Source organism: Hyla sarda, chromosome 3 (assembly GCF_029499605.1).
Source record: "Hyla sarda isolate aHylSar1 chromosome 3, aHylSar1.hap1, whole genome shotgun sequence".
NCBI lineage: Eukaryota > Metazoa > Chordata > Amphibia > Anura > Hylidae > Hyla > Hyla sarda.
Genome location: NC_079191.1, coordinates 63677163 through 63705005, shown reverse-complemented (window position 1 = coordinate 63705005; position 27843 = coordinate 63677163). Strand labels below are relative to the sequence as shown.

Genomic DNA, 27843 nt, shown 5'->3' with positions numbered 1-27843 from the left:
TCTTTCTGTTCCCTGATGAGCAGGTTTGGCGTCCCCCTCTCCGTTGAAAAGACGGAGGGCCCGGTCACCAGGCTTGCTTTTCTGGGAATTGAAATTGACTTAGTTCATATGGTCTTCCGGTTGCCGGATGACAAATTACAAAAATTGTTAGATTTGTTGGAGGGTTTTTGTTCTGTTTCCAAGATCACTTTGAGACTGATGCAATCTCTCTAGGGATTGTTGTTTTTTTCTTGTCGCATTATGCCCATGGGATGGATATTTTCCCAGCGGCTCTCCCTGGCTACCAAGGGAATAAGGAGACCCGAACACCGTATGCATTTAGCCGCTCCCCCCCTTAATTTGGACCTGTTAGTGTGGTGTGAGTTCTTGCGCAACTTCAACGGTCGCACCTGTTTTCAGTTGCCAGAAGTTTGTAACTCAGAATTGCATTATTTACCGACAGGATCGGTGGGTTATGGAGCCATTCTCGGTTGCGAGTGGAGTGCAGAGGCCTGGACCACGCATTGGCAGGAGGAGAGTTTGTGTCATAACCTTACCCGCCTTGAGCTTTTTCCCATTGTGGTGGCGGTGGAGCTTTGGGGCTCTGAGCTCAGGGACCGGAAGGTTTGTTTTTGGACTGACAACATTAGTGTGGTCCACTGTATTAATGGACTGTCCTCCTCCTCTCTCCCTGTGTTGTCTTTGCTCCGACACCTGGTCCTTCGTTGTTTGGAGTACAACATTTGGTTCAGATCTCGTCATGTTCCTGGTGTTCAAAATGTACATGCTGACCTGTTGTCTCGTTTCCGTTTCCAGGATTTTCATCGGTTGTCTCTGGGGGCGGCTCAGGAGTGCCGCCCTTGCCCGGCGTTTCTGTGGACTCTAGTATCCAGAGTTTGATGCCTCTGATTGCCTCCTCCATGGCTCCGTCTACATGATCCAGTCACGGTAAGGTCTGGGAAGGTTGGTTGTGTGTGGCGGGTAACCGTGATTTTTCTTCCAGCGAGGTGGTGCACTTTTCCATTACTCTGGATTATCTTTTGGGAGCGCTCCGGGTGTTCGGCGGCCATCACTAGGCGCTGCCTAAGGGGAGTGGGTTTCCATTAAAAAATAAGGGGGTGGCCGGATTGCACTAGGCAATTTGGGATCCAGCAGGCTTTAAAAGGGTGGCGGAGGGTTCAAGTTCGGAGCGAGAGCAGGCGCCCTGTGTCTTTTGGTTTGTTGGAAATGTTGGTTCGAGTCGGTGGAGACATTTGTGCTTCTTCGTACAAGGGGCTTTTTTTTCCGCGGCTTTTTGCCTTGCATTCTTTGGGGCTCTAAGGGTGGGGAAGCTAGTTCCCCCTTCTTCGGGGGCTCCTGGTGGTCTTTTGCAGGATGATGTATTGCTTTCTAATGGGGTGGTTCAGCTGAGGATTAGGAGGTCCAAGACGGATCAGGAGGGTGTGGGTTGTTGGTTGAGTCTGGTAGCTGTGGGGGGGGGGGGGGCGCCTGCCCTATTTTTTCGGTGTCGGAATTTTTGAAGGTCAGGGCTTCCAGGGAGAAGTTTTTGGTTCACTCCTCGGGGGTATCACTTACCAGATATCAGTTTAGCTCGGTTTTTAAACGGTGCTTTCTGTTGGCCAGCGTGCCTCCCTCTGATTATGGGATGCACTCCTTCTGCATCGGTACCGCCACTGAAGCGGCTAGGGCTGGTCTTCTGGCTTGTGAGATTCAAAGGATCGGTAGGTGGAAATTAGGATTTTACGAGGGTTATGTGGGTCCAGAATTGCTTCTCTGACATGTTTTTCTTTTCCAGGTTCTCGTTCTCCTGTGGTGCATATTGTGGGGCATTCCTATATTCACTGAGCTGCTCAGCGTGCTGTCTGCCGAGCGGGTGTTAGGTCCTTGGGATTCCAGGTGGAGGTGCATTGGCGTGGGATCGAGGGCCTCCCCTAGTCCAGGGTTCTGAGTGAGTCCATACAAATATGGGGGTTGTCAAGGTCTCCTGTCATTTTGGTGATTCATGCGGGAGGGAATGATATCCTGTCCCTTCAGTTTCCCATCATTGTCCTGATGCGAGTGGATCTGGAGAGAATAGTGTCCTTTTTTCAGAGTTTCTGGTTGTGTGGTCGGAGATTGTTCCTCGGGTCACTTGGCAGGGCTCCCGGGATGCTGCTGTGGTGGAAAGAGCACGTAGGACCATTAACTCCTGTATGGCTCGTTTTGTGCGGGGCCGCTCTGGGGTTGTTGTGAGACATAGGCAGCTAGAAGGGTACAACAGGCGGCTCATGGGCCAGGATGGGGTGCACCTCAATGATATAGGATTGGATATTTTCCTGTCCGGTTGACAGGATGGGATAGAGCAGGCCCTATATGTTCTTAGTGGGGGTCGGAGCTCAGTGTGAGGGGGCTGAGCTCCTCCTGTGGCTGTAAAACAAGTTAAATACATGGAGAAGTGGAGGTGGAAGTCTTTCAGGCCCGTCGGCTGAGGCCGGCGGCTGGCTGTGGGCTCCCCTGGTTGGGCAACCTCATGGGAGGTTGGACGAGTTGTGGTAAAGTGTGTTTTCAACTGAATAAAGCTGTGGCCGACCCCCGCGTCCTTTTAACAGTCGGTTGTCTTGCGTTATTATTATATATAGATATATATAAGTAAGTTAACAATATGTTGGGGGAGGGGGAAGAGCAGTTACAGAAAGGAAAGGAGTTCATTGCACACAGTCTGGTTGGCGCTGGGCCGATTAGGCATAGGAGCCACGGACTGTGTGGCAGGGAGTTGGTTAATCCGGGGTTAATATTCCTTCCCCCTCACCCCACCCCCCCCCACCCCCCTTGTAATTTGAGCAGATAGTGGAGGATGGGAGGAGTGGAAGTCACATGGGCCTCTGGGGGCTGGGTCAGCACCCTCCTTGTCATAAGGGGAGGTCCCTCCCCCCTCAGTTCCATTTTGTCTGACCTGGCTAACAGAGACAGCTTCCATCCTCCCCTGACCTCAATTCTATTGAGAACCTTTGGCGCATCCTCAAGAAAAAGATCTATGAGGGTGGGAGGCAGATTACATCCAAATAGCAGCTCTAGGAGGCTATTCTGACATCTTGCAAACAAAGTCAAGAAAAAACTGTCCAAAAACTCACACGTTCAATGGATGCAAGAGTTGAGAAGCTGCTATCAAATAAGGGGTCCTATGTTAAAATGTAACGTGACCTGTTAAAATGTTTAAAAAGTTAACGTTGTTAAAAGTTTGATTGAAATAGCTTTTGATCAGTAAATATGCTGCAAACACAACAAATGACAATTTTCAGTTCTTTACAACCTATTAAGTGTTTTGAAACTTACTATGCGTAATCATTTGGAACATTGCATTGTAAGTTTTTTATGTTAAAAAAAATACTGTTATCATTAGTGTTGAGCGGCATAGGCCATATTCGAATTCGCGATATTTCGCGAATATATGGACGAATATTCGTCATATATTCGCTAAATTCGCATATTCGTAATATTCACGTTTTATTTTCGCATATGTGAAAATTCGCGTATGCGAACAATTAACATATGCGAAAATTTACATAAACCATAATTAGCACAAGCAAAGATTCGCAAATGCGAAAATTAGCATATGCAAATTTTCGCATATGCGAAAATTCACACGTCAGTCTCACACAGTAGTATTAGAGCCTTCTTTACACCACACAAGCTGGAACCAGAGAGGGATGATCACTGTGAAAAAAAAAAATTTCAAAAAAAAAAATATTCGTAATTACGAATATATAGTGCTATATTCGAGAATATTCGCAAATTCGCGAATATGCGATATTCGCGAATAAAATTCGCATTGCGAATATTCGCGAGCAACACTAGTTATCATTAGGAGGGTTGTTGAATTGTACTCTTAATAGTTGATAACATGAGAATTTTGCTGACTTATTTACATCAATTATCTAGGTAAATGAGAAAAATATAATTTGCATAATAATTTGGAGCAGGGTATATATATATATATATATATATATATATATATATATATATATATATATATATATATATATATATATATGTATAGTGGGAATTAGCAGCACAAATAGTAGGCAAACAAGTAGGGTGTTGGTGCAAAAAAAACGAAAGGGTTTATTAAAAACAAGCCAGCAGGAACACAATAGTTCAGCAGAAGGCTTAAAGGGGTTATCCACCATAAGGTAATTTTAGTATGTACCTGGCAGACAGTAATGGACATGCTTAGGAAGGATCTGCGCTTGTCTTGGGGCTAAACAGCTATGTTGTGAGATTACATAACACTGAGGCTAGCTTTTTGTGAACTGATATTTCCTCTTTTAGCTTTTCTTTTTGACTACAAATCCCATAATTCCATTTTCCTCCCTCCCACACATCAGCCACCCCACCAATTGAAACATAAATGAGCTGCATCCATTCAAAAGACCTGTGTTTTTCAATCAGGGTGCCTACAGCTGTTGCATTAGTTGCAGATTGATCTCTCTTCCATCAAGCGATCCCTCCACCCATCTGGGATACTACTCCTCTGTCCCATCATCCTTTTATATCTCCAGGTACAGGTGAATGATTTTACAGGAATCCGAACAGTTCAAACTCCTGATTTAATCCTTGCGGGGCTAATGTGTTTACAAAAATCCATTTACTCTCTGCCCGTGACATCTGAGAGATAAAATTTCCCCCTCTCCAATGGGGTGTAAGTTTTTCAATTCCAAAAAATGTGGTCCCCTCCGGGGATGACCGATGGTAGTCAATAAAGTGTTTAGACAACGGGTGTCCCTCAAAGTTCCGACCAATGTTATATAAATGTTCACTGATCCTTTTTGATAGGAGGCGACTTGTATGTCCCACAGATATCTTATTGCAGGGGCATCTGATGCCATATATCACCCTTTGGTTTTGCAATGTACAGTATATGTTGTTTTATTTTTATTTCTATATGTTGGTCCTGAGAGTGGAAGGTAAAAAGCGGAGTTTTATTATTCGTTGTTTTACATGCCTTACACTGGCGGCAGGGAAAAAATCCAGTTATGTGTAACAGAGTATCCGATCATTTTATGGAAGGTTTTGAATTTTGTACAGTGGGTGCTATTTTATTTCCAATGTTTTTACTCTTTCTGAAAATGAATGTAGGCTTTTTTGGTAGTAACTCCCCCACGATTTTGTCACCATGGAGGACATCCCGATGTTTATTAGCAATTTTCTTTAGTAAATGACTATGTACTGAAAAGGTGGTGATGATGGGTACATGTATCCTATTCTCTTCTTTTTCCTGAGATGTTGTATTCTTATTTGTATTTGTATCTTTATTTATCAATAACAATGTCCTATCCACATGTTTCACTTCTTTCTTTGTTTCTATTAGGGCATTTTCATTATAACCCCTTCTAATAATTTTTTCTTTCAGACCAGACTCTCAGCTTCTTCCTCATATTTTGTTGTTCTGTGCAATTTCTTCTGGCTCACAGGAATTGACTACGAGGGATATTATCCAACCAGCGGGGGAGATGGCAGCTATTCTTGTGTATACAACTATTACTGTCGGTAGATTTACAAAAGGTGCAAGTAGAAATAAAAAAAAAATTTAATAGAATTATTTAGATCTAAAAAATGGATTTCAGTAGTACTGTATTCCGCAGTAAAACTGAAATAAAAATAATTTTTATAAATTTTCTGTGCTGGTTCCCCATTTTCCTATATAAAATGCACATCATCTATGAATCTGCGCCAGAGGACCAGACCCGCACCCAGTTTGCCATCTGGGAAGATATGGATTTTTCTCCCAGTGGCCCACATACAGATTAGAATAACTGGGTGCAAATCTGGTCCCCATCGCTGTGCCCCACTTCTGCATATAAAAATTATCATTATATTTAAAATAGTTGTGGGTTAAAATAAACGTGATTGATTCCCCTATAAAATCCACTTGTTCTGGTGGAATGTTGACTTCCAGATTCAGGAAGTATTCTGCAGCTTTTCGCCCTTTTTCATGCTCAATTACCGTAGATAACGAGGTCACAGTGGTTAAAGTGCAAAGTGCTTTTTTGTACCTTTCCATGGGGTCATTCCTTAACCGTGCCGTTTTTGTATCGCTTAGTAGCCTTAAGGATTCCTTATGATAATTGTTAGAGGCTAGTGTCACAATATTTCCACCTTTATCCGCAGGTCAGATTATTATGTTATTATTGACCTGTAGTTGTTTTATAGCCGTTCTTTCTGTGTGTTTTAAATTATGTGTTTGGTATTTTTTCTGTATCTTAATTTTTTTCAGATCTCTGACAATCATGTGCTCAAAAGTGTAGAAGGCCTCCGAGTATTCATTAAAGGGGTTGTGCGCTGCCCTGGCATTCGGAGCTCCGCACGCAGCGTCCGGAAGTTCATTACTCTGAACGCTGTGTGCGGGCTTCCGTGTTCGTGGCCGCCTGGCGTGACGTCACGCCCGGCCCCCTCATGACTTCATGCCCGCCCCCTCAACGAAAGTCTATGGGAAGGGGGCGCAGCATGTATAAACTGATTTTAACTTTTGTAACACATGTATTACTAAGGCCCTGCGGGCCGAAACACGTCACACGTTCTGAGTCCTTGTCGTTTCCCATGGCAACACAATAAAGAAGTTCCTTTTTCCACGAGATTGGCGCTGGACATTTTCTTCTTTTTTCTTCATGGTGTACGGACTTTCCCCAGTCCAGTCCGAGCGCAGCAGCAGAGGGTGAGCTGGATACAAGTATTGCTTTGCTTAAAAACCTAAGAACAGTTAAATGGGCACTGTCACCAAAATGTTTTTTGATATGTTGAAGTACTCATGTACTACAACATATCTCTAATATAAATCTATTTTTTTCCCCATTAAATTAGTTTATTATACATTTGAAAACCATCCACTAGGGGTCTCCCTCCTAGTGGCCGGCTGCAGGCTGGCAAGATGTCATGCATGAATTTGGACCGATGCTGGCCGGGTATCGGTCCTTATTCATTCAGCCTGCGCTCGCTCCCTGCATGTCAATCAGAAAGGAGGAAGTGAGCAAATCGGCTCCCTGGCCTCACCCGCCTCCCAGCATATATGCGGCGCTGCTGCTGGATGCAGCAATTGGGTATGTCAGGATATTGGAGCGGGGAGGTGGTTGTTAGCACCGCAGGGGGGTGGTTATGATTAGCGCCGTGGTCATAACAAATGTATTGTTCTCGGGGGGGCTGTACAGAGTGCCTCCAGCTGTTTCACCACTACAACTCCCAGCATGCCCTGACAGCCAATAGATGTCAGGGCAAGCTGGAAGTTGTAGTGGTGAAACAGCTGGAAGCACCCTGTGTAGATGAACTAAGGGTGGAAGTCAGCCCCCCCAGCAGGCATCAGTGACGTCTGCCTGCTGGCGAAGTCTACCTGGTAGTTAGCACACTACCAGGCAGACAAAAAGGCATTTTTTATATAGTAAAAAAAAATTTAAGCAGGGAGGGTGTTAGGGAGAGATGGGCAATAGGCAGGGACAGAAAGAAAAAAAGAGGATGGTGGGAGCTACCCTTTAAGGAATGACCCCACGGTAAAGTACAAAAAAGCACTTTGCACTTTAACCACTATGGGTAGAAATAAAGGCATCCTGAATAAACAGGAGGGAGATTACATATATGTAAAAAAAAGAAAATGGCAGCAGCACACTTGGTCAACAAAATGGAGGCTCTTAGCGCACTTTTTGATCAAAACGTGTCCCCCATCCACCACGCGGAGGTGGCCTCTTATCGGATGGGTCCCTAAACACTCACCTACCTCAGGCTGGGTGACATGTTGGATCCACTAACGATCCAAACCACCTCCTGTGAAAATAGGGGAGGGGATGCACGGCTACAGAGGGAGCCACTCCCCCCAAATTTGCACAGCAAAGAAAAAAAAACTGAAAATGTAGCCAGCACCTAAACCCAATACACGGGTGCACGCTGCTGTGGCAAGTACAAAACATGTAAAAAAAAGAAAATGGCAGCAGCACACTTGGTCAACAAAATGGAGGCTCTTAGCGCACTTTTTGATCAAAACGTGTCCCCCATCCACCACGCGGAGGTGGCCTCTTATCGGATGGGTCCCTAAACACTCACCTACCTCAGGCTGGGTGACATGTTGGATCCACTAACGATCCAAACCACCTCCTGTGAAAATAGGGGAGGGGATGCACGGCTACAGAGGGAGCCACTCCCCCCAAATTTGCACAGCAAAGAAAAAAAAACTGAAAATGTAGCCAGCACCTAAACCCAATACACGGGTGCACGCTGCTGTGGCAAGTACAAAACATGTAAAAAAAAGAAAATGGCAGCAGCACACTTGGTCAACAAAATGGAGGCTCTTAGCGCACTTTTTGATCAAAACGTGTCCCCCATCCACCACGCGGAGGTGGCCTCTTATCGGATGGGTCCCTAAACACTCACCTACCTCAGGCTGGGTGACATGTTGGATCCACTAACGATCCAAACCACCTCCTGTGAAAATAGGGGAGGGGATGCACGGCTACAGAGGGAGCCACTCCCCCCAAATTTGCACAGCAAAGAAAAAAAAACTGAAAATGTAGCCAGCACCTAAACCCAATACACGGGTGCACGCTGCTGTGGCAAGTACAAAACATGTAAAAAAAAGAAAATGGCAGCAGCACACTTGGTCAACAAAATGGAGGCTCTTAGCGCACTTTTTGATCAAAACGTGTCCCCCATCCACCACGCGGAGGTGGCCTCTTATCGGATGGGTCCCTAAACACTCACCTACCTCAGGCTGGGTGACATGTTGGATCCACTAACGATCCAAACCACCTCCTGTGAAAATAGGGGAGGGGATGCACGGCTACAGAGGGAGATTACATATATACAAATAACCCCAGGATTCCGGTATTTTATTATATACCTAAGATCCACAAGTCCACATCAAATCCCCCTGGAGACCAATCATGTTGCTGGTAGATTGTCTTGCAGCTAATCTGTCTCGATATGTGGACCAGCAGTTATAACCTTGTGTTACAAAATTGCCAGCAGTTTTAAAAGACACTACCCATATACTGAAAATATTGGAAGAGATCGATTGAAAGGAACACTACATCATAGGCACCCCTTGATGTGACCTCGTTATATACGGTGATTGAGCATGAAAAAGGGCGAAAAGCTGCAGAATACATCATTATTACATAGTAAGGCAACATTCCACCAGAACAAGTGGATTTTATAGGGGAATCAATCACGTTTATTTTAACCCACAACTATTTTAAATATAATGATAATTTTTATCTGCAGAAGTGGGGCACAGTGATGGGGACAAGATACGCACCCGGTTATTCTAATCTGTATGTAGGCCACTGGGAGAAAAATGCATATCTTCCCAGATGGCAAACTGGGTGCGGGTCTGGTCCTCTGGTGCAAATTCATAGATGGCGTGATTTTTATAAGGGAAAATGGGGAACCAGCACTAAAATTGTTTTTAGAGAAAATTTATAAAACTGAATTTTATCTCAGTTTTACTGTGGAATACAGTACTACTGAAATCAATTTTTTAGATCTGAATATTTCTATTAAAAATAATTTTATTACTACTTGCACCTTTTGTAAACCTACCAACAGTTATATACACATGAATAGCTGCCATCTCCCCAGCTGGTTAGATTATATCCCTCACAGTCAATTCCTGCGAGCCAGAAGAAATTGCACAGAACAACAAAATATGAGGAACAAGCTGAGAGTGTGAAAGAAAAATAAATCAGAAGGGTTATAATGAAAATGCCCTAATAGACACAAAGAAAGAAGTGGGACATGTGGATAAGACATTATTATTGATAAAGACACAAATACAAATAAGAACACAACATCTCAGGAAAAAGAAGAGAATATGATACATGTACCCATCACCACTTTTTCAGTACATAGTCATTTACTAAAGAAAATTGTTAATAAATGTCCTCCATGGTGACAAAATCGCGGGGGAGTTACTATGAAAAAAGCCCACATTCATTTTTAGAAAGAGTAAAAACATTGGAAATAAAATAGCACCCACTGTACAAAATTCAAAACCTTCCATAAAATGATCGGATACTCTGTTACACATAAAACCTGAATATTTTCCCTGCAGCCAGTGTAAGGCATGTAAAACAACGAATAATAAAACTCAGCTTTTTACGTTCCACTCTCAGGACCAACATATAGAAATAAAGATAAAACAACATATACATTGCAAAACCAAGGGGGTGATATATGGCATCAGATGCCCCTGCAATAAGATATATGTGGGACATACAAGTCGCCTCCTATCAAAGAGGATCAGTGAACATCTATATAACATTGGTCGGAACTTTGAGGGACACCCGTTGTCTAAACACTTTATTGACTACCATCGGTCATCCCCGGAGGGGATCACATTTTTTGGAATTGAAAAAAATTACACCCCATTGGAGCGGGGGACATTTTATCTCTCAGAGAGTAAATGGATTTTTGTAAACACATTAGCCCCACAAGAATGAAATGAGGAGTTTGAACTGTTCGGATTCCTATAAAATCATTCACCTGTACCTGGAGATATAAAAGGATGATGGAACAGAGGAGTAGTATCCCAGATGAAGGAAGCCTCAAAGCTTTTGAAACACATCAGATCTTTTGGTCCATTTTGGTTTTCAGTAGTGACGTCACTAACCTTTTCCAAATCACATCCGTACACTCCAGGCGGGATAGCGAGGTAGAGACGCCACCTGCCGAGGCAGTCTCCCTCCTGACCCGAGCATCGTTTTCACAGGATCCGGACTACAAACAGACTCTATTACCCGGACATCGCGGGGAGCTCTCGTTTTATTCATAGGATACACCTCAAAAGCAGCATACCGATCGATCAGAAGTACGAACCATAAGATATACTAAAAATGAATGTGCAAAGATATAGGAGGCACCCACCAGCGGGGCAACATGAAGTGTGGACGCAGTCCACCAAATGCAGGTAACAGCTATTTCACGCCGATTAACAGCGCTTCATCAGACCCCTGGGAACAGCCACCCACCCACACTGCAGCATGGCAGCTATGCTATATATATAACAATTCTGACCAAAAAGGGAACCTTTAAAAAGGTAAATTTAAAAGTACTAGAAAAAATGTATATAGAAAAAAGCCGCAACCAGATTACACAAAAAATATATATGACTCGATATCCCTACTATGCTGTATCGCATGTGGGACATATGAAAAATTGCACAGATGAGGGCTCATCAGCATGTATACAACATAGTGTCACCCATGCATGATAACTCCTCATCAGGTCTAAAGTACATATATAGCATACTAATCATCAAATACGCTTATTGTAAGTAGACAAAATACCGCATCTGGTTCAGAGTAACATATAAAGTGCACGCTGTCAAAAGGTACCGTACACACAGTGCGGCTCAGCTGCGTCATCAGATATTGACCATGCACGGCCAAACTATACTGATGACTGCAGGAGCGACACCCGTGCGCACACCAACCACATGAACAGCTCATGCACATTCAATGTATACCTCCGATTCAGAGTGCCTCCAACTAGCAAATCCTTCTATATATATCAACAGACACTCCGCATCTGTGTAACATTTGAATAACGAGACATTCACTGAACAGTATCCGCTCATCAGTAGTGGGCCCACATCTGTTCCGATTGATTAGTAACGTTACAAGTCTCTACGTAGCAGTTCACATTATGTTGCAGAGCATCTCACACTTGTACAGGTAAGTCGCTAGAGGTAATGATCTTGAGGTGTCTCTAAGTGTAGACACTATGAATTACAAAAGCATGTCCACATGGATGGCACTCAGAGGATGCGGTAGCAGACTCCGCACACACCGCTTCAGTATATAATAACACACTTCTTCATCTTATTTTGCAATCACCAAGGGCAACCGTTTTCACCAGTAATTAGTAAAGCAGCATTCTTATTCAATAGCCTGATGGCTGCACTTAGTATGATAGATCTTAAAGTCTTAGCATACACACAGTAGTAGTGCAGTAACCCTAGGCAACAACGCTGCTACACTGCTTGCATATATCGTTTTGCTTGTATAGGTGGCACTTGATAGCAATATTTTCACAGCATATCTTATATTCTTATTTCACACTGAGTAGATGATCCAGCAGCTTATAGCCAAACATACATTAAGGATACATTAAGGATACATATTAAGGATTCAGATACATCCATTCATGCCAAAAACCATAAAAATAATTGGGCATCAATGAGTCAAGATCTTAGTAGCAAACCTGGCTCAGCACATCCCCATGCACATGGACATATTACAACTCCGTACAGACTCCAAGCTGTATAGAGACACAATACATTTCCCAAAGAAGTCTGTTGAACTCTGTGCCTCTGTATGGCTGCAATTTTTAAGGAAAGAGAAAGTGACATTTCCCTTTGGATGCCATACGGAGGGACTTTTAGGACTCCATGGGGTGGGGGTAACTAATCTTATGTACCGTATTTTTCGCCCTACAGGACGCACCGGCATATAAGAGGCACCCAATTTTAAAGGTGCAAAACCTAGAAAAAAAAGATTCTGAACCCAACAGGGATCTTCAACCTGCGGACCTCCAGATGTTGCAAAACTACAACTCCCAGCATGCCCGGACAGCCGTTGGCTGTCCGGGCATGCTGGGAGTTGTAGTTTTGCAACATCTGGAGGTCCGCAGGTTGAAGACCACTGGATAGGAGGTAGTACTCACGTGTCCTCGCCGCTCTGGACCCGTCACCGCTGCCCTGGATGTTGCTTCATCGCTGTCGCCGCATCCCCGGGTGTCCCCGTCGCTCCAGACGTCTTCTTCCCCGGGATCCACGCTCTCCGTCGCCGTTTTTGCGTTGCTACGCACGCCGCTCCTATTGGATGACGGGATGGCGTGCGCGACGACGTGATGATGAAGGAGAGCTCCAGCCATGCAGGGGATCCCGGCACGGAGCAGACACCGAGGAGGCAGGTAAGGTCCCTCCCGGTGTCCTGTAAGCTGTCCGTGACGCCACGATTTCACCGCAGCGGTCCCGAACAGCCCGACTGAACAGCTGGGTTAGTGTCCCTTTTGCTTCAGACGTGGCAGTCAGCTTTGATCGCCGCGTCTGAAGGGTTAATACAGGGCATCACCGCGATCGGTGATGTCCTGTACTAGCTGCGGGTCCCGGCCGTTGATGGCCGCAGGGACTGCAGCGATAGGTGTGTATTTGCCTTATACGGCGAAAAAAAACTGTTCCTTGTTTATGTGTCAGCTGCACTCTCTTAATAAATCCAGCACATTTTAGGCTGACTTTACAGCGGGAGGCCATGTCCCTTTGTTCTAAGACAAGCCCACTTTGCACTACTAAGCCATGCCCACTTGGTGAGTGCCGCATAAAGCTGTAAAAGGTCAGACATTTTTGCATCAACTAGAGCTTTGTGCAAAAAATTCCCCTGGTGTTCTATAAAACAAAATCTGTTTATTATACCTGTAACTATAAGATAAATTACTATAACACTAGAATAACATATATTTCAGGCTAAAAATGGCAAATATTGATAGTTTTAATGTACTGACAAACACATAAGCCAAATCATTGATTAGGACCAGATTAAGATCCTTTATATTAGAAACTAAGAGAATCCCCTCTGCCTATGTAATGAGGAGAAGCATGATCCCAGTGATAGATAGCACCCCTGAGGGTAGATGCTCTGTGAACTCAATCACATTATTCTGGTACAGCTGAAATCTTGATCGCTTCACCGGCACTATATCATGGAAATATACAGTGCATGCAAGGACACAGAAATGTGCTGTACGCGCCCAGCTGCATTCAAATGCAAGCCTGTGTCCCAATTGTTTACAGCATTTAAGTTGATGCATATATTTTCGATAATTCTTCCAATAGTTATGGTCCATTGTTTCACCCACATGAGGCAGTGCTTTACAATTTAAGCTGCCTTCTGTTATTGTTACTCTGTATACCAACAGCTATGTAGGCTTCAAATTAACAATTTTTCTTATTTTTTTGAGTCGAAATAGGCTTGTAGGTTGCCTTTCTACTACTCCTTGCAGGTCATAGCAGGGGCATACACAAGATAGGTTTCACATTTTTAACAAACCCCTTGATTCCCTTTCAACTGTATGTCTCCTCATGATATCCATACAATTGAACACGATGGTGGATATCCATACAGTTGAACACGATGGTGGATATCCATACAGTTGAACACGATGGTGGATATCCATACAATTGAACACGATGGTGGATATCCATTACAGTTGAACACTATGGAGCTCCATTATTAACTGTAAGCACGTCATAAAGATATGCTTGCAGTTACAAGAGGTTCTTATCTTCTAGTCCGCAAGCAGCTTTCTGCCTCCAGCCAGTGACGGACTGGAGGCCTCTCTTCAGGATGCGCACACGTAGGAAGGTAAAGACATTTTAAGACGTTTAGTTTATGCAAGTATGATCTGACTACAGACATGTAGATAGAAGATGGCCAGTGACTCCGGGGGAGCCGGGAGCTGAGGTGAGTATTATTTTAAAACAAAATTCAAATCTTGGAAAACCTACCTGTGATGGGGAAACTACCTACTGGGGGGCTATGTACAGGCTGAACCTACCTACAGGAGGCCTATCTACAGGGTGAACCTACCTACTGAGGGAAACTGCTCACTGGGGGCCTATCCACAGTGAGAAACTTGATTTCATTGATTTCAATGCCTTATTTCCTCTGTGGTGGAAAGGTAAATACTTACAGCAATGTTATAACTGATCTCAGGGATCTAAGAAGCAGGAAACATTATGATCTGCTTATTGTCAAGGGACAACTCTTAAAAAAGGGATTGTAAAAAGTAGATTACTTTTTAAGGCTAGTTTTATACTTAGCTTTTCTGCCACTGCTTTTCCACACTTTTTTTTTTTTTTTGGTGACGTATTTTTTTTTACATTTCTGTGGAAATGCCTTTTTTTTTACCCTTTTGCAGTTTTCAGTGCCTTCAGGGTATACATTACCTTCACAGCAGTATACAGTACCGAATTCCGGACTCCCTTCACTTTACTGACCACAGTCGCTGCTCCTAGTGGGGCTGGACTGTGCCACGGGGACAGCTCGGGCTGGGCAGGAGGGATGCATTGTATACTTCCTGCCTAGCAAAGGAAAGAGTTAAGAGTTGTGCATCACTGCATAGCTCTTTTAAGAACATACAGGAAGCCAATGATCTCTATATATCATTGGTTAACCGTTCCCTCTCAGACCACCCATCCTGCCTAGTAAGGAAAGAGTTAAGTAGCGATGCTGCACATCATTACTTAACTCTTTTGGGGACAAACAGTAACCAGCTATTATGAAAATACCCCCCCCCCATTCTTTTTAAAAATGTATTTATTTATTTTGTTAAATAAAAACATGAGTCCCCCCTATTTTCATAATTAGCAATTTACAAAACAAGCAACATCAGCCTGACCCTACCAAGGTAGGCAAGGGTAATTTTTCGGGCACTCCTCAGCCTAAATTACTCCAGCCTGCTACTGCCCAAGCCCTGAGGGCCATTTTTAACACCTCAGACTTTACAATACCAAGCTTTTTCTGTACCCCTGTGGTGGTTGATACCGGAATAAAAATGTGGATGAGCTGTTGAGGGCTAACGCCAAGCTCCAGCATTTTTTAATGCATCATTAAATAAAATATAATGAAAAAGGCTCCCCAACAGTCTTTGTTAACCATTTTATAAAAAAACAAGCAAACAAAAAACACTGGTCATTGACGTAGTCCTCAAATCTGTAGTCCACAGCATACACAGATCTGAAATGATAAAAAAGTAAAAACAAAAAATGCATTAGTATATTTTGGGCAATCTTCCCTAATTCTGCAGTGTTCCCAAATTCCCAATACTCAAGAAAATAATAATTTAATAATTTGTTACCTTTACTGTATAGGGTCCAGCTTGTAAGTCACATAATAAACTCCTCAAAACTGTTTCCATGGCACATTCTACTAAGAATTAAGAAATGCACAGAAATCATTTACATGTAAATTTGCATAGAGGCAATATTATGAATACATTCAGAAAAGGACAAAGGAATAAAAGGAATCATTTTTCAATGTTTGATGGGACATAAATGAAACAATTTCAGATTATGAGCAAAGAGTAAGAACCCATGAAATTAACAGCAGTTTAGTAAAGACTAGTGAATTGCTACATTGCTACATCTGTGTGCATTTCCAGTGGCTTACTGGAACATTTAAAGAGGCACTCCGGGTTTAGTTTTTTGCACATGTCATGCACACAATTATTAGTCATACAGCACCATTAGTTTAATTCCAGCACAGCTCCGCTGCTCAGCGTTTGGAACAAACTGTTCTGAATGCTAGAGCCGGCGTCGGGGGCTTGTGACGTCACAGCCCCGTAAGGATAGGGGGATGCGTTTCAGATCACGGGGGGTCCGACCGCTGGGGCCCCCTGCGATCTCCTGTACGTGGCCCTTGGCTCTTTGCTAAAATAGCGCGCTTCGACCATCACATGACGTGGCGGCCAACGCGCCCTCTCAATACATCTCTATGGGAGAGCCGGAGCGCTGCATTCGGCAGCCTCCGTCTCTCCCATAGATATGTATTGAGAGGGCGTGTCGGCTGCCACGTCATGCGGTGGTCGGGCACGCCCCCTTGCTGCTGACTACCGGGGCCCCGTATGGGAGATCACGGGTGGGGGGGTCCAGCGGTTCGACCCCCTGCAATCGGAAACTTGTCCCCTATCCTTAGGATAGGGATAAGTTTTCTTATCCTGGGGTACTCCTTTAGGGTCTATTCACATGTACAGTATTCTGCGCAGATTTTATGCGCAGGATTTTATGCTGCAGATTCCAATGTAAACTGAATGAACACAGCTTCAAATTCTGCGCATCAAATCTGCGCAGAATACTGTACGTTGGAATAGACCCTTAATGAGAGTCACAGGATATCAAGTCCTGGGTTCTGACTTTCTGTGAACTACAGGATGACATAATCCCCTACTAGCTCTCAGATCCCTCCTTTCCTAGCTCTATCTGCTATCTCTTTGTGATCAGGATATATAGTAGTGATATACCTCTCCTGAGGCTCTGTTCACATATTGCAGTTTTTCTGTGGTTTTGCTGTGATTTTCCCAATTTTGCTGCAAAAATGGTGACATAGTAAAAATGTTATATTTACCATGGTTTGGGAAAATTTCAGCAAAAATAGCCAAAATACACTTTTTTTTTTAAATGCAGTAAAAATTCTACGTGTGAACTAATTATTCACAAACCATTTGTGATTATAGGGCAAATCACTTTCATCTAATGGCAATATTTCTCTATAAGAAATCTTGCAAGTCTAATGCAATGTTTCCCAACCTGTGCCTCCAGCACACTGGTCTAATCAGTTCATCTGTGTAACCTTCAGCACTAGTAGCTTAACCCCTGAAAGGGGTACTCCATTGGAAACATCCTATCCCCTATCCAAAGAATAGGGGATAAGATGTTAGATCGCAGTTAGATCCCGCCGCTGAGGACCCCCGCGATCTCCGCTGCAGCACCCCGTCATTCAGTGCACGGAGTGAACTCCGCTCCATGCCTGATGACTGGCAATGCAGGCTGCCCCGCCCCTTCCATTCCTTCTATTATACAAGGCATGACAGCTATATATTAGCAGTCACACCCCCTCCCATAGACATGAATGGAGGGGGCTTGGTGCAACGTCATGGACGCGGAAGCTGCAAGCTTCCATGTTCCAGATGCCGCCACTGCCGGCCTGGAGATCGCGGGGGTCCTCAATGGCGGGATCCCCATGATCTAACATCTTTGGATAGGGGATAAGATGTTTCCAACGGAGTACCCCTTTAAGAATATAGGGATTCCATGTACACCATGCATCTGCTCCCCTTTAACCCCTCAACGACCACGGACCTAAATGTACGTCCTGGTTTGGCGGGACTTCCCGCACCAGGACGTACATTTACGTCCTGTGTATGCCCGCGAGCATTGGAAGGGTGCTCGCGTCATACACGGCAGGTTCCGGTGGCTAGAAGCAGCCGGGGACCCGCCCGTAATGGCCGACATCCCCGATCGCGCGGATGTCCGCCATTAACCCCTCAGATGCCGTGATCAATACAGATCACGGCATCTGCGGCATTGCGGTACTTTGATTGGATGATCGGATCGCCCGCAGCATTGCCGCGGCGATCCGATCATCCAGCATGGCGGCCGGAGCCAAGTGAGGGGACCTCCGGCCACCATGCTGGATGATTGGATCGCCGTGGCAGCGCTGCGGGCGATCCGATCATCCAATCAAAGTACCACAGTCTCCCGGGGTCTTCTGCTCTGGTCTGCGATCGAGCAGACCAGAGCAGAAGATCACCGATAATACTGAGCAGTGCTGTGTCCTATGCATAGCACTGCACAGTATTAGCAATCAAAGGATTGCTATAGATAGTCCCCTATGGGGACATAAAAAGTATTTTTTTAAAAGTTGAAAAATGTTCAAATAAAAAGTAAGAAAAAAGTGAAAAATCCCCTCCCCCAATGAAAATGAAAATTGTCAGTTTTTCCCATTTTACCCCCAAAAAGCGTAATTTTTTTTAATAAACATATTTGGCATCACTGCGTGCGTAAATGTCCGAACTATCAAAATATAATGTTAATGATCCCGTACGGTGAATGGCGTAAACGTAAAAAATAAAAAAAAATAAAAAAATGCTGCTTTTTTGTCACATTTTATTTTTAAAAAAATTTATAAAAAATGATCTAAAAGTTTTATATATGCAAATGTGGTATCTAAAAAAAGTACAGATGACGGCACAAAAAATGAGCCCTCATACTGCCCTATATACGTAAAAATGAAAAAGTTATAGGTGGTCAAAATAGGGCGATTTTAGATTACTGATTTTGTACAAAAAGTTTTAGATTTTTTTTAAGCGATACAAAAATATAAAAGTATCTAGCCATGGGTATCATTTTAATCGTATTGACCCACAGAATAAAGAACACATGTCATTTTTACCGTAAAGTGTATAGTGTGAAAACGAAACCCTCAAAAATGTGTAAAATTTTGGTTCTCATTTAAATTTCCTCCCTAAAAATGTTGTGGGGGGGGGTTCGCCATACATTTTATGGTAAAATGAGGGGTTTCATTGCAAAGTACAATTGGTCACTCAAAAAACAAGCCCTCATATGGGTCTGTAGATGGGAATATAAAAGAGTTATGGATTTAAAAATGGCGAGGAGGAAAAAACTAAAACGCAAAAATAAAATTGGCCTGGTTCTTAAGGTGAAAATGGGCTTGATCATTAAGGAGTTAATGATGTGTGTCTAATGCCGGACATCACCAATCGCGGTAATGCCCAGTATCAACCCCTTAGACAGCACGATCAAAGTTGATTGCGGCGTCTAAAATAAAAATAACTGTCTCTGCAGCTCAAACCGCAGTGTCCTGATCCGCTGAGAGGACGGCGAGAGGATCCTTACCTGCCTCCTCACTGTCCGATCGGTGCTCTGATTCTCCAGTCAGCCATAGCAGGCTGGAGCAATCGAGCACCGATAACACTGATCAATGCTATGCCACGGCATAGCATTAAACAGTGTATGCAATCCAAGGATTGCATGTTATAGTCCTCTATGGGGAATAAAAAATAGTGTAACAATGTGAATTAACCTATTCCCTAATACAAGTTTTAATCATCCCCCTTTTCCCATAAAAAAAAATGTAAATAATGTAAACAAAAATAAACATAAACATATGTGGTATGGCCCATGTGCGTAAATGTCTGAACTAGTAAAATAACGTTAATTAAACCACATGGTCAATGGTGTAAACTTATAAAAATACCAAAGTCCAAAATTGTGAAAAAGCAATCAAAAAGTCCCATCGAAACAAAATGCCACTGATAAAAACTACAGATCAACTACAGAAAAAACGAAAGTGCAAAAATGAAAATACCTTAAGGGTTAATGACCAGCTGTAGTGATCAAGCACCACACCTAAAGCCAGAGGATTTATGACAAATATAGGCTGCATTACAGAACCCACATCATTGTGCATTTACAAACCAAAATAGAGCCTATTCCATAAATGCTACATCAGCCACAACAAGTAAGCAAAAAGCATACACAAGAATTTCTACATTATTCTCTAATAATAGCCGATGCTGCACTATATAAGCAAAAAATAAGAATTACCGGTATCACCAATTTATAGCAACCTACTCGATAGCTTTCCTGTAGGGTGTTTTATCCGAGGCAAGATGACTTGTTGATAACTTCATATCTGCCAGGGTTTGTACAGTGTCAAGCCGACGCGTGGCAGGTTTTCCTTTCTTGTCATTTTCCCTTGTCTTCCTTGCATGATGTCTTTCTCTAATGATCTTTCTTTTCTTGTAATATGTCCACAATATGAAAGTCGAAGCTTTGTCATCTGAATTTCTAATGTCATATTAGACTTGATCTTTTCTAACCCTGACTTGTATTTTACTTTATGTAGTCCGGGGATTCCAGAGACGTTTTCTCCTGCTCCATAGTATAAAAGCACCTATACCCGTGCAGTATGTCCCCCTTTAGCCCGTACAGTATGTCCCCCTTTAGCCCGTACAGTATGTCCCCCTTTACACATAGAGCTCATTGGGAGCACTGCTCTACATCCTCAGGGAGGAGAGAGGAGGGAGGGGACCTGCCGTGGAGATCTATGTCCTCAGGGAGGGGGCGTGCCGTAGAGATCTGCGTCCAGCCGAGCAGCCGAGCTCAGAGAGGGGAGATGAGGGAGGGGGCGTGGACCTTCTCTCTCCCCTTGCTCTGCCCTCCCCCATTTCTAGCTTCGGAAATGTTCGGAGAGCTGGGGGAGGAGCGGACGCATGGATCTACGGGGGTGCAAAAAACCACCTCACACCGGCAGCAGCCCTATATTTGGAGGCGGAGCCGCAGGTCACAGTCACAACGGCATGCGGCCCTGCCTCTAAAACTCACTACACGCATAGGGCTGCCGCCGGAAAGCCCTGTGTGTATAGTGAGCGAGGAATGAGCCAAGTGGGGACGCACCCTGAAGCAAACATATTGGGACATGAGGATTTTATCCAACTCCATGTGACTGCTTTCATTAGAGGAATACATCAGTGGATTTCTCGGCCTTATGTTGTTTTCCACTGATCCTAAGAGGCTGTAGCTTTTTACAATGTGTAATTCCTCTGTGTCAATGCTGGAGTGGTCCATCTTACCAGTTGTCATGATCTTGATCTTCCTAACATTCACATTTGAGACAATCTTGAGACACTGAGCATTTATCAAATAAAACAAATATAAGGTACTGTTCAGTCCATTGGGAGCAATCTCTGTTTTTCCAAAAACTTTTGTCTTTTAGTCTGTAGCTTTGCAGTGACTTCTCCATCATGTAGCCGGCTTTTTTCTTCCATACAATTAGAGATAAATTAACCTTCTAAAATTTGTTTCAGGAGGATTCTCTGCTAAATAGTCATCTGTCCCATCCTGATTCAGCCACATATACATTCACTGTGCAGCAATGCATAGAGCATCCTTGCTTACCTCTCTTCCAGTGTAAAGGAGCAGGGGCTCCTGTCAAAAACAGGCGTTCCTGCTTGTATATGTACTGAATGACAAAGCGTACACTCAGTGGCGTTGCTAGGGTTGGTGTCACCCGGTGCGGTAGAAAATGGTGTCACCCCCATACCTACCCCCTCCCCCCAGTAAGTTTTTAGCCTGTTGTGACAGACACCACTGTTGTAGCGCATTGTGAGAAATTCCAGTATAATAATCAGATATACCAGTTGCCACAGAATGGGAAAGTGTTAAAGAAGTTTTCACCATTGAAATATACAGCTCCCAGAATTACTTAGAGGGGTACTCCACTGGAAAACATTTACTTTTATATCAACTGGTGCCAGAAAGTTAAACAGATTTTTAAATTACTTCTATTTAAAATCTTAATACTTACAGTACTTATAAGCTGGTGTATGCTCCACAGGAAGTTGTGTAGTTCTTTCCAGTCTGACCACAGTGCTATTTGCTGACACCTCTGTCCATGTCAGGAACTGTCCAGAGCAGGATAGGTTTGCTATGGGGATTTGCTCCTACTATGGACAGTTCTTGACATGGACAGAGGTGTCAGCACAGAGCACTGTGGTCAGACAGAAAATAAATTAAAAGGAAAATAACTTACTGTGAATCGCTTATACAGCAGCTAATAAGTACTGGAAGGATTAAGATTTTTAAATAGAAGTAATTTACAAATCTGTTTAACTTTGTAGCACCAGCTGATTAAAAAAAATGTTTTCCAGTAGAGTACCCCTTTGAGCAGTGGTGAGGTTATGCTGGGAGTTGTAGTTTCACTGACCTAACTGTAGAACTGACAAGTGACTACAGCTCTGATGTAGAGAGGAGAATGTACAATGGTATCAGTGACTACAGGTGACATCTTCTCTATAGTGAGGAGAATACACAATGATATCTGAATACAGGTGACGTCTTCTCTATAGTGAGGAGAATTCACAATGATATCAGTGACTACAGGTGACGTCTTCTCTATAGTGAGGAGAATACACAATGACATCAGTGACTACAGGTGACGTCTTCTCTATAGTGAGGAGAATGTACAATGATATCAGTCACTACAGGTGACGTCTTCTCTATAGTGAGGAGAATTCACAATGATATCAGTGACTACAGGTGACGTCTTTTCTATAGTGAGGAGAATACACAATGATATCAGTGATTACAGGTGACGTCTTCTCTATAGTGAGGAGAATGTACAATGATATCAGTGACTACAGGTGACGTCTTCTCTATAGTCTTTCCTTATCTAATTCAGATGGTACATACCGCCAAGACTTGTTCCAGCTAAAACTTCTCTCTGCAGAATGTGACGCCCAGACGTCTCCTCACTATGTCAGCGCATTCTCATCCTCTATATGAAAACAATTATTATTATAAACCTGCCAGACACTGTATCCTCTAAATATAATACTACTATACACTATACTCTTTGATTATAAACCTTCCATACACTGTACCCTCTGAATATAATACTACCACACACTGTACATTCTGAATATAATACCAACACATACTGTACCCTCTGAATATAAATCTGCCACATACTGTACCCCTGAATATAATACCGCCACACACTGTACCCACTGAATATAATACTACCACATACTGCGCCCTCTGAATATAAATCTGCCACATACTGTACCCTCTGAATATAAATCTGCCACATACTGTACCCTCTGAATATAAATCTGCCACATACTGTACCCTCTGAATATAAATCTGCCACATACTGTACCTCTGAATATAAATCTGCCACATACTGTACCCCTGAATATAAATCTGTCACATACTGTACCCCTGAATATAAATTTGCCACATACTGTACCCCTGAATATAATACCGCCACATACTGTACCCTCTGAATATAATACTACCACCCACTGCACCTTCTGAATATAATAATTAGAGATGAGCAAACTTACAGTAAATTCAACTCGTCACAAACTTCTCTGCTCGGCAGTTGATAACTTTTCCTGCATAAATTAGTTCAGCTTTCAGGTGCTCCCGTGGGCTGGAAAAGGTGGATACAGTCCTAGGAGACTCTTTCCTAGGAATGTATCCACCTTTTCCAGCCCACCGGAGCACCTGAAGGCTGAACTAATTTACGCAGGATAAGTCATCAACTGCCGAGCCGAGAAGTTTGTGACGAATCGAATTTACTGTAAGTTCGCTCATCTCTAATAATACTACCACAAACTGCGCCCTCTGAATATAATACTACCACAAACTGCGCCCTCTGAATATAACGTTGCCATACAGTGCACCCTCTGAATATAATACCACAACCGCAGTAACACCCCTCAACATCCGTTAGCTGATGCTATTACGACGGGAGGGGGGTATTGATGGTGTTGCTAGTGGATGATGGGGTTGCTACTACTCGGGGGGTGTTGCTGGAGGATGATGAGGGTGCTACTAGCCATCCCCCCTGGCAGTATCATCCCCATCATCCATCGGCAGGATCATCCTCCTGGCAGGAGCACCGCCATCATCCACCATCAGGATCTGCTGATGGAGGTGCTGCTGGGGGGGGGGGGGGTGTTGCTGGTGGATGATGAGGGTGCTACTGCCAGGGGGGGAGCATTAGGTAGGCAGCAGTTCCCCCACATTAGGTAGGTCGCAGTTTCCCCACATTAGGTAGCATCTATTCCCCACATTAGGCAGCATAGATTCCCCACATTTGGTACCAGTTCCCCCACATTAGATAGGTACCAGTTACCCCACATTAGGTAGCAATTTCCCCACATTAGGTAGCACAGATTCCCCACATAAGGTAGCACAGATTCCCCACATAAGGTAGCACAGACTCCCCACATAAGGTAGCATAGACTCCCCACACTTGGTAGTAGTTTCCCCACATTAGGCCGCAGGTTCCCCACAATGGGTCAAAGTCTCCCCACAATAGATCGCTGGTTATACCCCCCCCCCCACACACACACACACACACAAAAACACATACAACACAGAGAGACACACACACAAACACACACACACACAGTCAGAGAGACACACACTCACAGACACACACACACACACAGTCACACACACATGCACACAGTCACACACACACACAGAGTCACACAGTCACACACACACAGAGTCTCACACACACAAACATAGATAGAGACAGACACACACACTCACCCATCCAGCGCAGCGATCCTTCTCACAGGGCGCCGTGCGAGTGACGTAACTGACGTCCTCCTGCGCGGCCATACGGTGTGACGTCAGGCCGGCGCAGACGTGGGAGCGGAGGCCGGGCACTATGCTGGAGAAGGTGAGGGGGGTGTGATGATGGACGGGCGCACAGTGCAGGAGAAAGAGGGGGGTTGCTGATGGACGGGCACACACAGCGCGGGGGGGGGGGGGGTTGTGCTGACGGATGGGAGGCCGGTTGGGCACAGATGGGGGAGGTGGTGTCTGTGTAGCTGGGGGGGGGGGGGGTGCGGCTACGGAGCGTCTTGGTGTCACCCCATTAGGTTGGTGTCACCCGGTGCGGGCCGCACCCCCCGCACCCGGGTCGCAACGCCACTGCGTACACTGTATGCCTTACTGAGCAGCTCAAATTAACTGGGTGCGACGCAGTAATACTACTTTGGAGGTCCTTGCCTCAGGCTAAATTTCCACAACTTTTTCCTGCGTTATGGATGTAGAAGCTGACATCCACTTACCTCCCTGGCTCCTGTCCCGGACCGATCTGTGTAGCTCTGCCCCCAGTGATGATGCCATGAGGCGCAGGGCTACAGCCAGGAGCCAGAGTGGTAATCTGAGGCTCTGTTCACATTGTACGTTTTGTATAATGTGGGCAGTGTTTTTCCAGAAAGGGAGACTTCTGCTGTTGCTAAACTACATCTACAACTAATCAGGTTAGTACCTGAATAATGCATTGTCTTCCCAGACAGGGAACCTCCAATTCTTGCAAAACTTTAACTCCCAGCATACCCTGACAGCCTTTTGCTGTCTGGGCATGCTGGGAGTTGCAGTTTAGAAACAACTGGAGTCTCCCTGTTTGGGAAGAAACTGCCAGAAGGGTTTGTTCCCATTATACAAATGTACAATGCATCACTACTGCTATGCATCACTACTTCCCTCCAGGGTTGCTGAAACTATGGCGTTTTTTCTTTAAAATGTGAGGAGGAACATGAAAAAGAACCCTTTAGAAATGGCTCTGCGGCTCCCTCAGAATAAAGAGGATGGACTGGATATAATTCAAAAGGTTCACAGTGGAACCATATTTATTCAATATAGAAAATAAAAAACATAAGATGACACGTTTCGGGAGGTCCCCCCCCCCCTTCTCAGATCAAGATGCTTACTGTAATTCATACAGACATATAAATACATGAAAAAAATGCCAATTACACATTAGGGGGCGGGGCTTAGTGACATCATGACAGGTAACAAAGCTGTGATTTCACAAAACTACCAGATCGCAGCAAAACGCTGGGATCAAGGGAAAAAAAAAGTGGTTTGGCATTTTGCGTCTCCCTATTGACTCCCGGCTAACATCTGGCCGCTGCATTTTTTCCACGTTTTGTAAACTTAGCCTTAAAGGGGTACTCCACCCCTAGAAATCTTATCCCCTATCCAAAGGATAAAGGATAAGATGCCTGACCACAGGGGTCCCACCGCTGGGGACCCTTGCGATCTCAGCTGCGGCACCCCAGACATCCGATGCACAGAGCGAACTTCGCTCTGTGCCAGATGACTGGCAGAGCGAGGCGGGGCGTGGCTGTGATGTCACGAGTGGGGCATGGTCGTGACATCACAAGCCTCCGATGCTGCACCCGACGGAGGGAGCAGCAGGGAGATCGCGGGGGTTCCCCCCGTGATCAGACATCTTATCCCCTATCCAAAGGATAGAGGATAATATGTCTAGGGGCGGAATAGAGACCCCTGAGAGAGTCCTGAGACCCCCCCCCCCCTCCCCATGTCGGCGATGGCCACAAATCGGCGATTCCGGGTCATACGGGTCTCTGGTGACTCCGTGACCCGGAAAATAAGGGAGATTGGGGCTGTCCAAGACACCCCCGATCCCCCTGAAGGGATAGGAGTGAGGTGGCAGTGGTGCCACTCCTCCTATCCCTGCTATTTGCAGATTGGGGGCGGGGGGTAAAAGTTCGGTTCACCCGTTCTGCCAACCCACAGTAGTGTGGCAGAACGGGGGAATTGTCCTGTGACCGGCGCCGGAGGTCCACTTACCATCGGCGGCGGCGGAGGCGAGGATCGGCGGCAGTGATCAGCGGGCAGCGATGACGTGCTGCCGGCTCCCTGGTGAGGCATGCTGCCGACTGCGGAAGCTGGTGAGTTGCCTAGCTTCATCTGGAGGGCTACAGTTTGGAGACCACTATACAGTGGTATCTAAACTGTAACCCACCAGATGTTGCAAAACTACAACTCTCAGCATGCCCAGACAGCTGTTTGGGCATGCTGGGATTTGTAGTTTTGCAACAGCTGGAGGGCTACAGTTTGGAGTTCACTGTGCAGTGATCTCTAAACTGTGGCCCTTTAGATCTTGCAAAACTACAACTCCCAGCATGAACACACAACAGTTTGCTGTCAGTGCAATCTTGGCTTTGTAATTTTGCAACATCTGGAGGGCCGCAGTTTGGAGATCACTGTGCGGTGGTTTCTAAACCGTGGCCCTCTAAATCTTGCAAAACTACAACTCCCAGCATGCTGTCTCGCCATGCTGGGAGTTATAGTTGCGTACCTCTTGCTGTTGAATAACTACATCTCCCAGCATGCCTTCGGCGATCAGTACATGCTGGTAGTTGTAGTTTTGCAACAGCTGGAGGCACACTGGTTGGAAAATACTGAGTATGCAAGTACAACTCCCAGCATGCACGGTCTGTCAGTACATGCTGGGAGTTGTAGTTTTAAGTTTCCTGCTTCAAGTTTGAGCTGTGGCAAATTGTCAGCCGCAGCGCAAACTCCCAGCGTGAAACTCACTGTAAGCCCCCACCAGTGCGAATGTACCCTAAAAACACTACACTACACTAACACATAATAAAGGGTAAAACACTACATATACACCCCTTACACTGTCCCCCCCTAATAAAAATGAAAAACGTATCGTACGGCAGTGTTTCCATAACGGAGCCTCCAGCTGTTGCAAAACAACAACTCCCAGCCTTTCTGGACAGCCACTGACTGTCCAGGCATGCTGGGAGTTTAGCAACAGCTGGAGGCACCCTGTTTGGCAATCACTGGCGTAGAATACCTCTATGTCCACCCCTATGCAACCCATAATTTAGTCCTCAAATGCGCATGTGCTCTCTCACTTTGGAGCCCTGTCGTATTTCAAGGAAACAGTTAAGGGCCATATATGGGGTATTTCCGTA

General features: G+C 44.7%; 1 long non-coding RNA gene across 1 annotated transcript; it reads right to left on the bottom strand.

Moving 5' to 3' along the window:
* Positions 1-15587: 15587 nt before the first annotated feature.
* LOC130360562 (uncharacterized) lies at positions 15588-20582 on the bottom strand. The gene is made up of 3 exons (XR_008890710.1): positions 20147-20582; positions 15853-15923; positions 15588-15731 (listed from the first exon to the last, which is right to left on the bottom strand). It is a non-coding gene; the product is annotated as an uncharacterized LOC130360562 (long non-coding RNA).
* Positions 20583-27843: the final 7261 nt, after the last annotated feature.